The sequence below is a fragment of the Patagioenas fasciata genome, chromosome W (assembly GCF_037038585.1).
Source record: "Patagioenas fasciata isolate bPatFas1 chromosome W, bPatFas1.hap1, whole genome shotgun sequence".
Classification (NCBI taxonomy): domain Eukaryota; kingdom Metazoa; phylum Chordata; class Aves; order Columbiformes; family Columbidae; genus Patagioenas; species Patagioenas fasciata.
In genome coordinates this window covers 36,283,182-36,297,553 of record NC_092559.1, presented here as the reverse complement: position 1 = coordinate 36,297,553, position 14,372 = coordinate 36,283,182, and positions in this window count along the sequence as shown.

Sequence of the window (14,372 nt, the reverse complement as noted above, 5' to 3'; positions counted from 1 at the left end):
AGACAATAGAGTAGTGAGGTGGGTTAAAGAGAGAAGCCAGAGAGTGGTGGTCAATGGTGCGGAGTCTAGTTGGAGGCCAGTATCTAGTGGAGTGCCTCAGGGGTCAGTACTGGGGCCAATATTATTCAATATATTCATTAACGATTTGCACGAGGGAATTGAGTGTACTATCAGCAAGTTTGCTGATGACACTAAGCTGGGCGGAGTGGCTGACACGCCAGAAGGCTGTGCTGCCATCCAGCGGGATCTGGACAGGTTGGAGAGTTGAGCAGGGAATAACCTGATGAAATTTAACAAGGGAAAGTGTAGAGTCCTGCATCTGGGCAGGAACAACCCCAGGTTCCAGTATAGGTTGGGAAATTACATATTAGAGAGCAGTGTAGGGGAAAGGGACCTGGGGGTCCTGGTGGACAACAGGATGACCATGAGCCAGCACTGTGCCCTTGTGGCCAGGAAGGCCAATGGCATCCTGGGGTGTATTACAAGGGGAGTGGTCAGTAGATCGAGAGAGGTCCTCCTTCCCCTCTACTCCGCCCTGGTGAGACCCCATCTGGAATATTGTGTCCAGTTCTGGGCCCCTCAGTTCAAGAAGGACAGGGAACTGCTGGAGAGGGTCCAGCGTAGGGCAACAAAGATGATTAAGGGAGTGGAGCATCTCCCTTATGAAGAAAGGCTGAGGGAGCTGGGTCTCTTCAGTTTGGAGAAGAGGAGACTGAGGGGTGACCTTATTAATGTTTATAAATATATAAAGGGTGAGTGCCATGAGGATGGAACCAGGCTCTTCTTGGTGGCAAACAACGATAGGACAAGGAGTAATGGGATCAAGCTGGAACACAAGAGGTTCCACTTAAATTTGAGAAAAAACTTCTTCTCAGTGAGGGTGACAGAGCACTGGAACAGGCTACCCAGGGAGGTTGTGGAGTCTCCTTCCCTGGAGACATTCAAGGTCTACCTGGACATGTTCCTGTGCGACCTCACCTAGGCGTTCCTGCTCCAGCAGGAGGATTGGACTAGATGATCTTTTGAGGTCCCTTCCCATCCCAAACATACTGTGATACTGTGAAAACACACCCTAATACTGATTTGTTAAGAACACCACTGGGAACAGACGTTCCTGAGCCTATCTTCTAAGTAAAAACCATGAGAAGGGGTAAGAGGAGAGGGAAGCACAGAGCGGCGTACAGCGTAAGTGGGAGAAGGGGGGAAGAAGCCTTACAGTGTTTTTACACAAACAACACCATAAAGAGAGAGTTGTAACAACAACCAATAAAACAATTTACTTACATTCCTGACAAGTTGTTTGATTTTCAGAAAGGCAATACACAGAAACACGTAATATGTGCTATAAAACTTGCAGATATAGCTTATGTACAGGGGAAGCAGCTTGTCCCATACTAACTCAGTCCCACAGCTCTCTCATTCAGTGAGGACTGCTTATCCCTGTTATACCCAGGGATGTGTGGCCACAAAAATTTACTCACCCACTGGATTGCATGGTTACCGCCATACACACTCTGCTAGATGAAGAGCCTCACAGGGGTCAGACACTCACACGGGTCACCATTTGCGGCGATGAGGAACAATGCATACAGACGCAGACAGAGATGCACAGATACAAGGCCAAGCTGAGCCAGGCTGAGATCACTTTTATTAACAGTTCTCAATTTATAGATTTACAGATATGGGCCTGGACCAAGAGATCTCCTTAAGTATGAAGCATGACGCTAATGGGATGGAATACTCTTACTGATCAGTCTGGATGTCAGTCAAGCTCTGCCCCATCCGTACCCCCCTTCCTTGATGCCTCACACCTGTGGGTAGAGCACTCAGGTGTCCTTGGCTCTCCGACCAGAGCAATTAAAAACATAAACTCTGTGCTAGGGTGTTATCTCTTGTTCTCAAACTAAGTTCAAATGATGAGCGTGCTAGCTATGAAAAAGAAAGATTTCTAACTGCATGAAGAAAAATAACCCATTTTCAGTCAAACCACCACAAGTGGCAAGCACCATCTCTGTACTACTCCCATGTTGCCTGACCTTACTTCCCCTGACCATGTAATTTCTTTTTTTGCTGTATTTCAAGAAGAAGATCCCTGCTCAACCAAGCTGGCTTTTTGCCTCACCTGCTAGATATTTGGAGTTTTGGAAAGTACTTGGAAATACAAGGAAGGAGGATCTTGCGAAATATTGTAATCAATGGTGTCCGCTGTGTAAGTTAGATGACTAGAAGAAGTGGCCAGAGAATGGAACCTTGAAGTATAATACTTTGTTACAATGTATGTTGTTTTTAAAGTGAGAAGAGCAGGACAAAAAATAAATCTTTGCAAGAGATCATTAAATCGTTGCAGACAGTTTTACAGGTGGAATGGTTTGACCTTCAACAAGCTGGGAGAGAACTAACTGATAACACACAAGTCACAGAGAACTTGCAGAACACTCTGTGAGATGCTTTTCGTTATTAACCTGTTTTCTTTGTAGGTATCTGTTTAAGCACATTACAGTTTCATAAGTCTTTGCCAGTTATATGGTACAGTAAGTTCACAGACTGCTAAATCACGAGAATCCGTGGATTCAAAATGTACATTTTGTGATGATATGAAGACCATGAGTAATTCAGTTCTTTACCACGTGAATGTGATTATAAGATTTTGTGCGTGGTAGCTGATACTTTTATTTCTAGCATGCTAGCTTTATTCTGGTATCCAGACTTGCGCAACTCTCTGATAGGCTGTGTCTCATCTCGGTGTACTAAATTTGGCTCTTTTGTATGCGCACCAGGTAAAGAATCCTGTTTTTGGGATAACAGTTGTAGCACGCTAGATGAGACACTAATAAAAGCCTTGCCCAGTTCAATTTGCTAGGGCACCAGGGGGGGCAGGTGCCAATGGGGCTCCACCGTGCACTGACCTGTTTTGTCAGGGAGACCCAGCGATACCTCTACCTGGCTGAGCAGTAAGCAGATCAAAGGTGCAATGCTAAAATTTGGTTCAGGTACTAAAGTACCACCTTGCTCCCCATTAGGATGCATCCTTACACATTAGAGTAGATTTGTGGGGGAATCCTCTAAGAAAAGAAAGTTTGAAACAATATTGTATTCACGTGTGGCTTGAATGTGGGATTCTGGGTTATAGTGCTGTATTGCAATTACTGTTGTTCTGCAGATCTTTGGAAAAAATGGGATGAAGTACAGTACTGTAAGTTAATTTCCTCTTATTTTTATCTAACAATTTTGAGACGAGAAAAGAATTTAAGTTGTTAAACTCTGATTCACATTGAATTTACATGCTAGCTGCAGATATGGGAAAGAAAAGTAAATGCTATGATGGATGTGAACCTGGGAGAGGTTGTATTTAAAAGTTGGTAGAATATTAACTCATTCGGATCTAGGAAATTGAAAATAATGGATTGGTGGTTAATAAGCTGTTTATTGACACCTGTAAGAAATTGCAAAAGGTAAATGGGGCTGAGGAATGTAACTATTGCTCACCTAATAGGAACTGCATATAAAGTGTACTATGGCTGGAATGATATGGTAAAATAAAAAAGCAAAATATCCCAGGCCTGTGGTGTACAGCTTGAACATACATTTCAGGCCTGTGTCAAGCTGCAAGATAAACTCAGCTCATTGTAACTGAGGAGTCTGCTAGGGCCTGGCAACTCCCACTTGGTACCAGTGATTATACCACCTGCATGTCCTTGCCTGTATCTAAACTGCAGCGAGAAGAGAAATAAAATTAAAAAAAAATTAAAAAAAATAAAAAAAAAGGAAAAATCTATCTGCCCACTGCTAAAGCGGCGAAAGAGGGGCTTTAGTCCACCCCCCAGCAATGTTGCTGTTGGAGAACTGTAATTCTGAATGAAGGAGTCTGAGGGTGAAATTTAAAGGCATCCCCAGTGGATCCGTAGTTCTGATAAAGCTGGGAAATTAAACCAAAAATCTCTTAATAGACTTATTCTGTGCTAAATGGTTGTAAGAGACTTCTTCTGCTAGTTATGGAGGTCATGGGAAAGAAAGAAAGAAACCGCGACATATGGTGACTCCAACGTGATCCTGCATGAAGAGGATTTCGCATGAAGAAGAGACAGAGGTGAAGCTGTGACAGCCGAAGACGAACGAGATGTGGAGACGGAGCCCAGTACAGCTGATAGAGTAGCAGGGGGGAGCTGCCAAAGATCCGGATCCTTGAAAAGACACAACACCAAGAGTAGGTGAGCTGCTGGGAACAGGAGGGGGAACTTATATTATCTACATGAAAGTTGCTTCTGAAGAAGGAGGGTATTAGCCTTCTGGAATTGACTTTACGAAGGATGTTACTATGCGGCAAAGCACTACCCAAAGATGGAAAGAAACAACTGTTAACGCCATGGCACTTGTTGCTAGAGACTTTGAGAGGATTAAATGAGCAATGGGACATTGGCTTTCCCACAAAGATTTCTCAAATATCAGGCTAAATCATCGTCACTAACATTGTCAATCCAGCTTCTTTCCTCAGTGGTTACATTGGAAAACCAGTTCATCATAATTGCCTGGAAACCATCGAAGCAACATACTCCAGCCGACCAGATCTAAAGGGCAATCCTATGGAGAAAACTGAGAACTGCTTTATGTACGACAGCAGCAATATCCTGAACGGTGAAAGGCATGCTGGTTATGCTAGAACTACTAGTCATGAAGTGATGGAATCTGGACCTCTGCCTAAAATACTTCAGCACAAAAGGCAGAAATAATCGCCCTTACTTGTGCTCTGGAACTAGCTGAAGGTAAAACTGTGAACTTTTATGCAGACTCTAAGTATGCTTTCAGGGTTGTGCATGCGCACGGAACAATTTGGAAAGAAAAAGGACTCTTGAACTCTCAAGGCAAACATATCAAACATGCAGAAGAAATACTGGCAGCTCAACTTCCTAAGAAGGTGGCAATCATGCATATCAAGGCGCACCAGAAAGTGAGCTCGGAATTGGAAAGAGGAAATGAGCTGGTGGACAGAGAGGCAAAACTGGTGCCTAAGCAAAAGATAAAAGTAGAAAGTGCCCTAGTCCCCGACGGGCAGGTTATTTTAGAAGGTAAGCCAGAATATACTAAGGAAGGCCAGAAACTTATTATAGATTTAGAGGAATCATATAATGAGGAAGGGTGGGCTCACACCCCACAAGGGAAAACTTATTGTTACCTCCTATTTAGTTTGGCCTTTAGTAGCAGAAGCATTATATAAACATATGCAATAATGGCAAATTGATTTTTCGGAACTCCCAAGAAAAGGGGGGTGCCGATATTTGTTGGTACTGATACCTTTTCAAGTTGGTCAGAAGCACTCCCTACCAGAACAGCAAAAGCTCGGCAGGTAACTAAAACATTAGTACAAGAAATAATACCAAGGTTTGGAGTTCCAGCTGATATATCCTCTGATAAAGGGCCACATTTTATTTCAAAAATTGTACAGCAAATCAGTCAGCACTTGGGAATAGTGTCTGAATCAAAGACTGCTGCTACTGTTGTTGGAGTGCCGTTTAAACCATTTTAGCATTAACTTAACAATATGTTCTTCATATTTTATTCTCTGCTTTTGTAAAATTCACAAAAATAGTTTCACTATAGCTTCTTCTTCTGCAGACAAATTAGATCCCATATTTAACTATCCAGCCGCTCACCTGTATTCGTGAGACGGTGATTGCCCAGGCGTGTTTCTCGATCAGTCCAGCTGTCGAGATGATCGTTCGGCTGGAGTCCCTCCAGACGCTCGCTTCAGTGTTTCTGTGACCCTATCACGTTGGGGTCACCATTTGAGGGATTGACGACACGGACTCCTGGTGCAGGTGAACCAAAAGACCCTTTATTTAGGCAAGGCACTTACATTTATAGCTGGTAGCTATCGTACACACATTTAACTTTCTGTTTCGATTGGTTTATGCTAGCTGTTCATGCACTTAAAGCTATCTCGCAATTGGTTTATTTAATCTTGCACACGCTCTGGCAGTTTGGCTAACACACTGTAAATTGTTGGAGCGAATAAAGGACTCAGCATTCTGATTCAATATGTGAATCATGCAAAGCCGATTTATTACAGAAACAAGCCTTTTTATATATGCAGTTATTTTCTGATCACGCGTCCACGCTCCAAGCATGCATTAACTGATTGGATATCATCTATGTTCACGAACTGTCCATGCGTCTGAGTCTCACTGCTGATAGGTCTGTTGATTTACGTCGTGTTGCTGCCTTGTAGCTGCTGAATTGTTTTGCTTCTACAGCAGATCCTGTTTTCAGTTTTCCAAGGTGGCCTTGAAATTCCTTTGGGCCTGTCTAGTTCAATAACAAGTCTCCGTCTAATAGAAACCCATCCACAGTAAATATCATGCTGACAGTGTTTCATCGACCTCCTCTTATCTTGTAGAAAATCATCCTGGTTCCTCATTCTATTTTAGTCAAGGACGTTCCAATAACTCAAGGTGACTGTCTGTAAGATATTCCACAAAGAAGGGCTTCTTCAAGTACATCAAGAGCAAAAGGAAGGCTAGAGAAAATGTAGGTCCAGTGCTGAGTGAGGTGGGTGCCCTGGTGATAGAGGATACAGAGAAGGCAGAATTACTGAATATTGCCTTTGCTTCCATCTTTACTGCTAAGACAAGCCCTCAGGAATCCCAGACCCTGGAGGTAAGAGAGAAAGACTGGAGAAAAGAAAACTTTCCCTTGGTTGAAGAGGATCAGGTTAGAGATTGTTAGGCAAACTGGACACCCACAAATCCATGGCCTCTGATGGGACGCACCCATGAGTGCTGAGAGAGCTGGAAGATGTTATTGCTAAGCCACTCTCCATCATCTTGGAAACGTCATGGATGAGAGGTGCCTGAGGACTAGAAGAAGGCCAACATCACTCCGGTCTTCAAAAAGGGCAAGAAGGAGGACCCAGGAAACTACAGACCAGTCAGCCTCACCTCCATCCCTAGAAAGGTGATGGAACAACTCATTCTGGACATCATCCCCAAGCATGTGGAGGAAAAGAAGGTTATCAGGAGTAGTCAGCATGGGTTCACCAAAGGGAAATCATGTTTGACCAACCTGATAGCCTTTTATGATGGTATGACTGGCTGGGTAGATGAGGGAAGAGCAGTGGATGTTGTCTACCGTGACTTGAGCAAGGCTTTTGACACTGTCTCTCACAACATCCTCATAGATAAGCTCAGGAAGTGTAGGTTGGATGAGTGCGCGGTGAGATGGATCAAGAACTGGCTGTATGGCAGAGCTCAGAGGGTTGTGATCAATGGTGCAGAGTCTAGTTGGAGGTCTGTAGTTAGTGGGGTTCCCCAGGGGTTAGTACTGGGTCCAGTCTTGTTCAACCTGTTCATCAGTGACCTGGATGAAAAGACTGAGTGTACCCTCAGCAAGTTTGCTGATGATACAAAACTGGGAGGAGTGTTTGATACACCAGAAGGCTGTGCTGCCATTCAGTGAGATCTGGACAGGCTGGAGAACTGGGCAGAGAAGAACCTAATGAAGTTGAACAAGTGTAGGTTCTTGTATCTGGGGAGGAATAACCCCAGGCACCATACAGGTTAGGGGTTGATGTGTGGGAAAGCAGCATTGCAGAGAAGAACCTGGGAGTCCTGGTCAACAACAGGTTGATCAAGAATCAGCGATGTGCCCTTGTGGCCAAGAAAGCCAATGGTATCCTGGGGTGCATTGGGAAGAGTGTGGCCAGCAGGTCAAGGGAGGTTATCCTCCCTCTCTGCTCTGCCCTGGTGAGGCCGCATCTGGAGTACTGTGTCCAGTTCTGGGCTCCCCAGTTTAAGAAGGACAAGGAATTACTGAAGGGAGTCCAGCAGAGGGCTCCAACTATGACTGGAGCATCTTTCTTATGAAGAGAGACTGAGAGAGCTGGGTCTGTTCAGCCTGGAGAAGGCTGAGAAGGGATCTTAGTTATGCTTATAAATATCTCAAGGTTGGGTGTCAAGAAAATGAGATTAGACCCTTGTCAGTGGTGCCTAACAATAGGATGAGGGGCAATGGGCACAGACTGAAACATAGGAGGTTCCATATGAATATGGGAAGAAACTTCTTTACTTTGAGGGTGACAGAGCACTGGAACAGGCTGCCCAGAGAGGTTGTGCAGTCTCCTTCCTTGGAGACATTAAAAACCCACCTGAACGCATTTCTGTGTGATCTGCTCTAGGTGAACCTGCTTTAGCAGGTGGGTTACACTAGATGATCTCCAGAGGTCCCCTCCAACCCCAACCATTCGGTGACTCTGTAAATTTTTGGTTTTTACTGTAAGAACAATCATCCACTGGAACAGCCTCCCCAGGGACATGGTAGAGTCCCCATCGCTGGAGGTTTTCAAGATGCCTTTAGATAGGGTGCTAGATAATCTCATCTGTGCTCCTGTTCTCACAAAAGGTTGGAGCAGATGTTCTTTCCAGGTCCCTTCCCACCTGGGCTGCTCTAGGACTCTACGATTCTTCATTGGATCATTGTTTAACAGCCCTTCACTCTCTCTGGTTTGGAGCCCAGTATCAGCAACAATGTCTGCGAGGCAAGACAAATTCCACCAGGCACCACAGACTTCTAAAACCTATGATAATCATCCAATCACCCAGTCTCTCTGAATGTATAAGTCATACTTTCCTTCTTCAGAATTCCCCTGCCCCCAGAAGAAGGAACACCTTCTAGATACCTTAGGGAGTTTACACTGACAAAACAATAGATCGCTACCTGGCTCAGTCAGTCAGCAAGCAAACACTGCACCAGTGTAATTTCAAGGAAACGTCATTGTCACGGAGGGACCCCGAAGTTAGTTTTAGGCGGACAACCAGGTCCAAAACGGGCTTTTATTCTGTCCGGGAAAGTCCGGGAAAACAACCAATTAGAAACGGGGTTTATACAATCAGTCACTCCGGTAACATAAAATACAGATTCGGATATCAACTTTGAGGAAATTATTGGGGTACAGCAAATAAGAATAATGGAGATCCACAGTGTGTATACACGTGGCTCACCAAAAACAATGCCAGAGCCGTCCCTGACTCCAGGAAAAAAATACACCCACGTGTTTAGGGAGAAATTATATTAAGGATATACGCTTGCCTGAATCTGGCAAGGAATTATTAAAGAAAATACACGTGCTTATATTTAAGCATGGAATACACTCACGTGTCTAGTGAGGAAAACATCCACCCAAGTGGCGAGGAATTATTTAATACACTCGCTTATCTGGTGAGGAAATATCTAAGTTATCACTCACCCACACGTGGAGACGAGGCAGTCCCATTTTTCTTTCGGGAGGTTACCTTAGACGGTATCCCAGTCCCGGGAAGGTTCTCGGCGGCAGCATTTGGCCCGCGCTCCAAGAGGACCACACAAAAGGCAGCCTCGGCGGACCCCATTTATAGCCGTGTCAGATCTGGCTGTGGGCAGTCTAGAAGCTTCGCGGCTTCTCTGCACCCCCCTACTGTGGCTACGTGCACCTCTGCACCCCCCTACTGTGGCTACATGAGCCCCCTCCTCTCTCCTAATGACTCTGGCCTGGGTCTCCCAATAAGGACCATTAACTTGCCCCATTGAAGGAGAGGAGGGAGGTGTGCACACATGCAGCTGCCACATCAGTTCTCAGCGAGGGGGGGGGAGGGGGGAGAGGTAGGGGGACAGTGTACTGCCACAGTCATGTGTCAGTTTCCACCTACTTCAGGTAAATAATTTCCATCTCCTCCCCGGGAAGATGAAAGATAAGTGAAGCCCTCAGCTTACTTAACACGCCTGTGTCACCAAACTTCACCTGATGGCTTGGGGATATAGAAGAGAAGAAGATGCCTTCCAGCGGGCATCTCAGATGCCTCAGTAATATAGTGAAGGATTGCCCTGCTTTGCCATGCACATCTCCCTTTTTTAATAGCTGTTAAAGATTAAATTTGCCGTCTCGTGATGTACTTCTGATTTGCTCTCACAGCATGAAGACGGTCTCTCCAACCACCCCCACCTCCACCATCCAGTGAGCTGGGGGTGGGCAAGAGGTTGGGAGGGGACAGAGCCAGGACAACTGACCCAAACTGACAGAAGAGATATTCCACTCTGTCAGAGAAGCACCAGAACTGCCATTCGGACCAATTGTTTTCTCCTACCATATCCCTCCTCACCAGAAAAGGGATACCAGAACCATAGAATAGAATAATATAAAAATAGAATCACTTTGGTTAGAAGAGATCCTTCAAGGTCATTGAGTCCAACCATAACCTAACTCTAGCACTAAACCATGTCCCTAAGAACCTCATCTATATGCCATTTAAACACCTCCAGGGATGGTGACTCCACCACTTCCCTGGGCAGCCTGTTCCAATGCCTGACAACCCTTTCCGTGAAGAATTTTTTCCTAATATCCAGTCTAAACCTCCCCTGGCACAACTTGAGACCGTTTCCTCTTGTCCTATCACTTGCTACTTGGGAGAAGAGACCAACACCCTCCATGCTACAACCTCCTTTCAGATAGTTGTAGACAGCACTGAAGTCTCCCCTCAGCCTTCTTTTCTCGAGGCTAAACAGCCCCAGTTCCCTCAACCACTCCTCATAAGACTTGTGCTCCAGGCCCCTCACCAGCTTCATCGTCCTCCTCTGCACTCTCTCTAGTATTTCAATGTCTTTCTTATAATGAGGGGCCCAAAACTGAACACAGCATTCAAGATGGGGTCTCACCAGCGCCAAGTACAGTGGAACAATCACTTCCCTAGTCCTGCTGGCCACACTATGCCTGATACAATCCAGGATGCTGTTGGCCTTTTTGGCCACCTGGGCACACTGCTGGCTCATATTCAGCTGGCTGTCAATCAACACCCCCAGATCCTTTTCTGCTAGGCAGCTTTCCAGCCGCTGTTCCCCGAGCCTGTAGTGCTGCCTGGGGTTGTTGTCACCCAAGTGCAGGACCCAGGACTTGCCCTTGTTAAACCTCGTACAATTGGCCTGAGCCCAACAATCCAGCCGGTCCAGATCCCTCTGTATAGCCTTCTGACCCTCAAGCAGATCAACACTCCTACTGAACTTAGTGTCGTCTGCAAACTTACTAAGGGTGCACTCAATCCGTGGCGATGAGAACGACGCATACAGAGATGCATAGACAGAGACGCACAGACACAGCGTTCTTGTTGGCAGCGAGAGCAGAACCAGGCAGAGCAGACCTGAGCTGGCCTGAGCCTTCTTTAATTAGCCTTTCTCCATTTATAGCTTTAAAGATATGGGCCTGGACCAAGAGGTTAAACAGAACGTTTTTTTCAAAAAATGTTATTCCAAACACACACGCCCAGGCCCAACACTCACACGCCATACATCCTAAGGGCGGTGTTCTGGCCTGAGATATCATTCTCACTGTTTTGACTGATTGCTGTGATTTAATCTTGTTAGTAGTATTTCTTCTTTGACGCTCTGGATGGTCATGTTAGTATTGATCTTCCTTTATCATACAAGTGGCTGGACCTGCATGTCCTGCCGTTCCCACACAATCCCCTCATCTGGATCATCGATAAAGATATTAAACAGAACTGGCCCCAATACTGAGCCCTGAGGAACACCACTCATGACCGGCTGCCAACTGGATTTGGCTCCATTCACAACTCTTTGGGCCCAGCCATCCAGCAAGTTCTTTATCCATCAAAGAGTACACCCATCCAGGCCATGAGCTGTCAGCTTCTCCAGGAGAATGCCGTGGGATACAGTGTCAAAGGCCTTACTGAAGTCTAAGTACACAATATCCACAGCCTTTCCCTCATCTACAAGGTGGGTCACCTTGTCATAGAAGGAGATCAGGTTGCCTGCCTTTCATAAACCCATGCTGACTGGGACTGATCGCTTGGTTGTCTCGTATGTGCTGTGTGATGGCATTTAGGATGATCTGCTCCCTGACCTTCCCCGGCACTGAGGTCAGACTGGCAGGCCTGTAATTCCCTGGATCTTCCTTTCGGCCCTTCTTGTAGATGGGCATCATGTTTGCCAACTTCCAGTAAACTGGGACCTCCCCAGTTAGCCAACATTGCTGATAGATAATGGAAAGTGGCTTAGTGATAACCTCCGCCAGTTCCCTCAGCACCCTTGGGTGTATCCCATCCGGCCCCATAGACTTTTGGGTGTCCAAGTGGTGTAGCAGGTTGCTAAGCATTTCCCTTTGGATTATTGGGGCTTCATTCTGCTCCCCATCCCTGTCTTCTGGCTCAGGGGGCTGGGTACCTGGAGCACAACTGGTCTTACTATTAAAGACTAAGGCAAAGAAGATATTTAGTACATCAGCCTTTCCCTCATCTTCTGTCACTGTTTCCCCTCACATCCATCAGGAGATGGAGATTCTCCTTAGCCTTTCTTTTGTTGCTGATATATTTATAGAAACATTTCTTGTTGCCTTTTACAACAGTGGCTGGGATTAAGTTCTAGTTGGGCTTTGGTCCTTCTAATTTTCTCCCTGCATAACCTCACAGAGTTCTTGTATTCCTCTTGAGTCACCTGCCCCTCCTTCCAAAGGTTATAAATTTTCTTTTTATTCCTAAGTTCCAGACACAGCTCTCTATTCAGCCAGGCCAGCCTTCTTCCCCGCCAGCTCGCTTTTGGGCACATGGGGACAGCCTGCTCCTGTGCCTCTAAGATTACCTTATTGAAGAGAGACCAGCCTTCCTGGACTCCTTTGTCCTTCAGGACTGCCTCCCAAGGGACTCTGCCAACCAGCCTCCTAAACAGATCAAAGTCTCCCCTTCGGAAGTCCAAAGTAGCAGTTCTGCTGACCACCCTCCTTACTTCTCCAAGAACAGAAAACTCAATCGTTTCATGATCACTATGCCCAAGGTGACCTCCAACCAACACATTGCCCACAAGTCCTTCTCTATTTACAAACAACAGATCCAGCGGGGTACCTTCCCCAGTAGGTTCGCTGACCAGCTGTGTCAAGGAGTTGTCCTCCATACACTCCAGGAGCCTCCTAGACTACTTCCTCTCTGCTGTGTTTTATTTCCAGCAGACATTCGGTAGGTTTAAGTCCCCCACAAAAACAAGGGCTAGCGATTGGGAGACTTCTCCCAGCTGCCTGCAAAATATTTCATCTGCCTCTTCATCCTGGTTGGGTGGTCTGTAACAGACTCCTACCAGGATATCTGCCTTGTTGCTCTTCCCCTTGATTCTCACCCATAGACACTCAACCCTATCATCACCCTCATCATGCTCCAGACTATCATAACACCCCCTGACATACATGGCTACCCCACCTCCTCTCCTTCCTTGCCTATCTCTTCTGAAGATTTTATAACCATCTAATGCAGCACTCCAGTTGTCAGAATCATCCCACCATGTTTCTGAGATGGCTACTATATCATAGCTTTTCTGCCTCACAATGGCTTCCCACCCCTCCTGTTTGTTGCCCATGCTGTGTGCATTCATACAGATGCACTTCAGCTGGGCCATTAATCCCGCCACCTTTTTCTGGTGAGAAGCCCTAAATTCCTTGGTGGCCATCCTCAAGTGCTTCCACGATTTCTGACAGATCATTAACCCTTGTGTTTATCCTACTGCGTGGCTCTCCATTCCCTACCTCCACTGGGATGGCAGTCTGAAGGGCCTCGCTAGCACCCCTTCCCTCAAATGCTGGCATGCCGCCCTTGGGTATGCTTCTGCCACATCTGGTTTCCTCCCCTCCCCGCTTCAAATCTAGTTTAAAGTCCTCTCAATGAGTCCTGCTAACTCCTGCCCCAGGATCCTTTTCCCTTTTTGAGACAGGTGTGTCATATTTCTTGCTAGCAGACCAGGTGCCGTGTAACCCAGCCCATGATCAAAACCAAAAAATTCTGCCAGTGACACCAGTCCCACAGCCAGGTACTGATCTGGCGGTCTTCCTGCATCTTTCCTCCTGAAACCCTGCAACTGTGGGGACAGAGGGGACACTACTTGTGCTCCTGACCCTTTGATCAGTCATCCCAAGATCCTGAAGTCTCTCTTGATTGCCTTTCGTTTTCCCTTTTCACTTACATCATTGCCTACCTGAAAAATTATTAGGGGATAATAGTCTGAGAGCCTAACATGGGCAGGAAGTTTACTTTTTATGTCTTTAACGCTGGCCCCAGGGAGGCATCAGACTTCCCGAAGAAGTGGGTCTAGCCTGCATATAGGGCCTTCTGTTCCCTTTAGAAGGGAGTCTCCCACGAACACAACCCACCTTTTTTCCTTTGTGGGAGCTGTTTTGATGGAGGGCACAGAATGACTTATCCTCTGCGGCACTTCCAACTTAGCGGAACCGCCTCCCTCAATGTTGTTGCTTGGTTCCACTTGCAAGGCCTCATACCTGTTTTGCGAGGGAACCTGGGAAGGTGGGGTGGTCACAAAAGGGACCCTCCTCCTTCTACGCCGAGCAGGAACACGCTGCC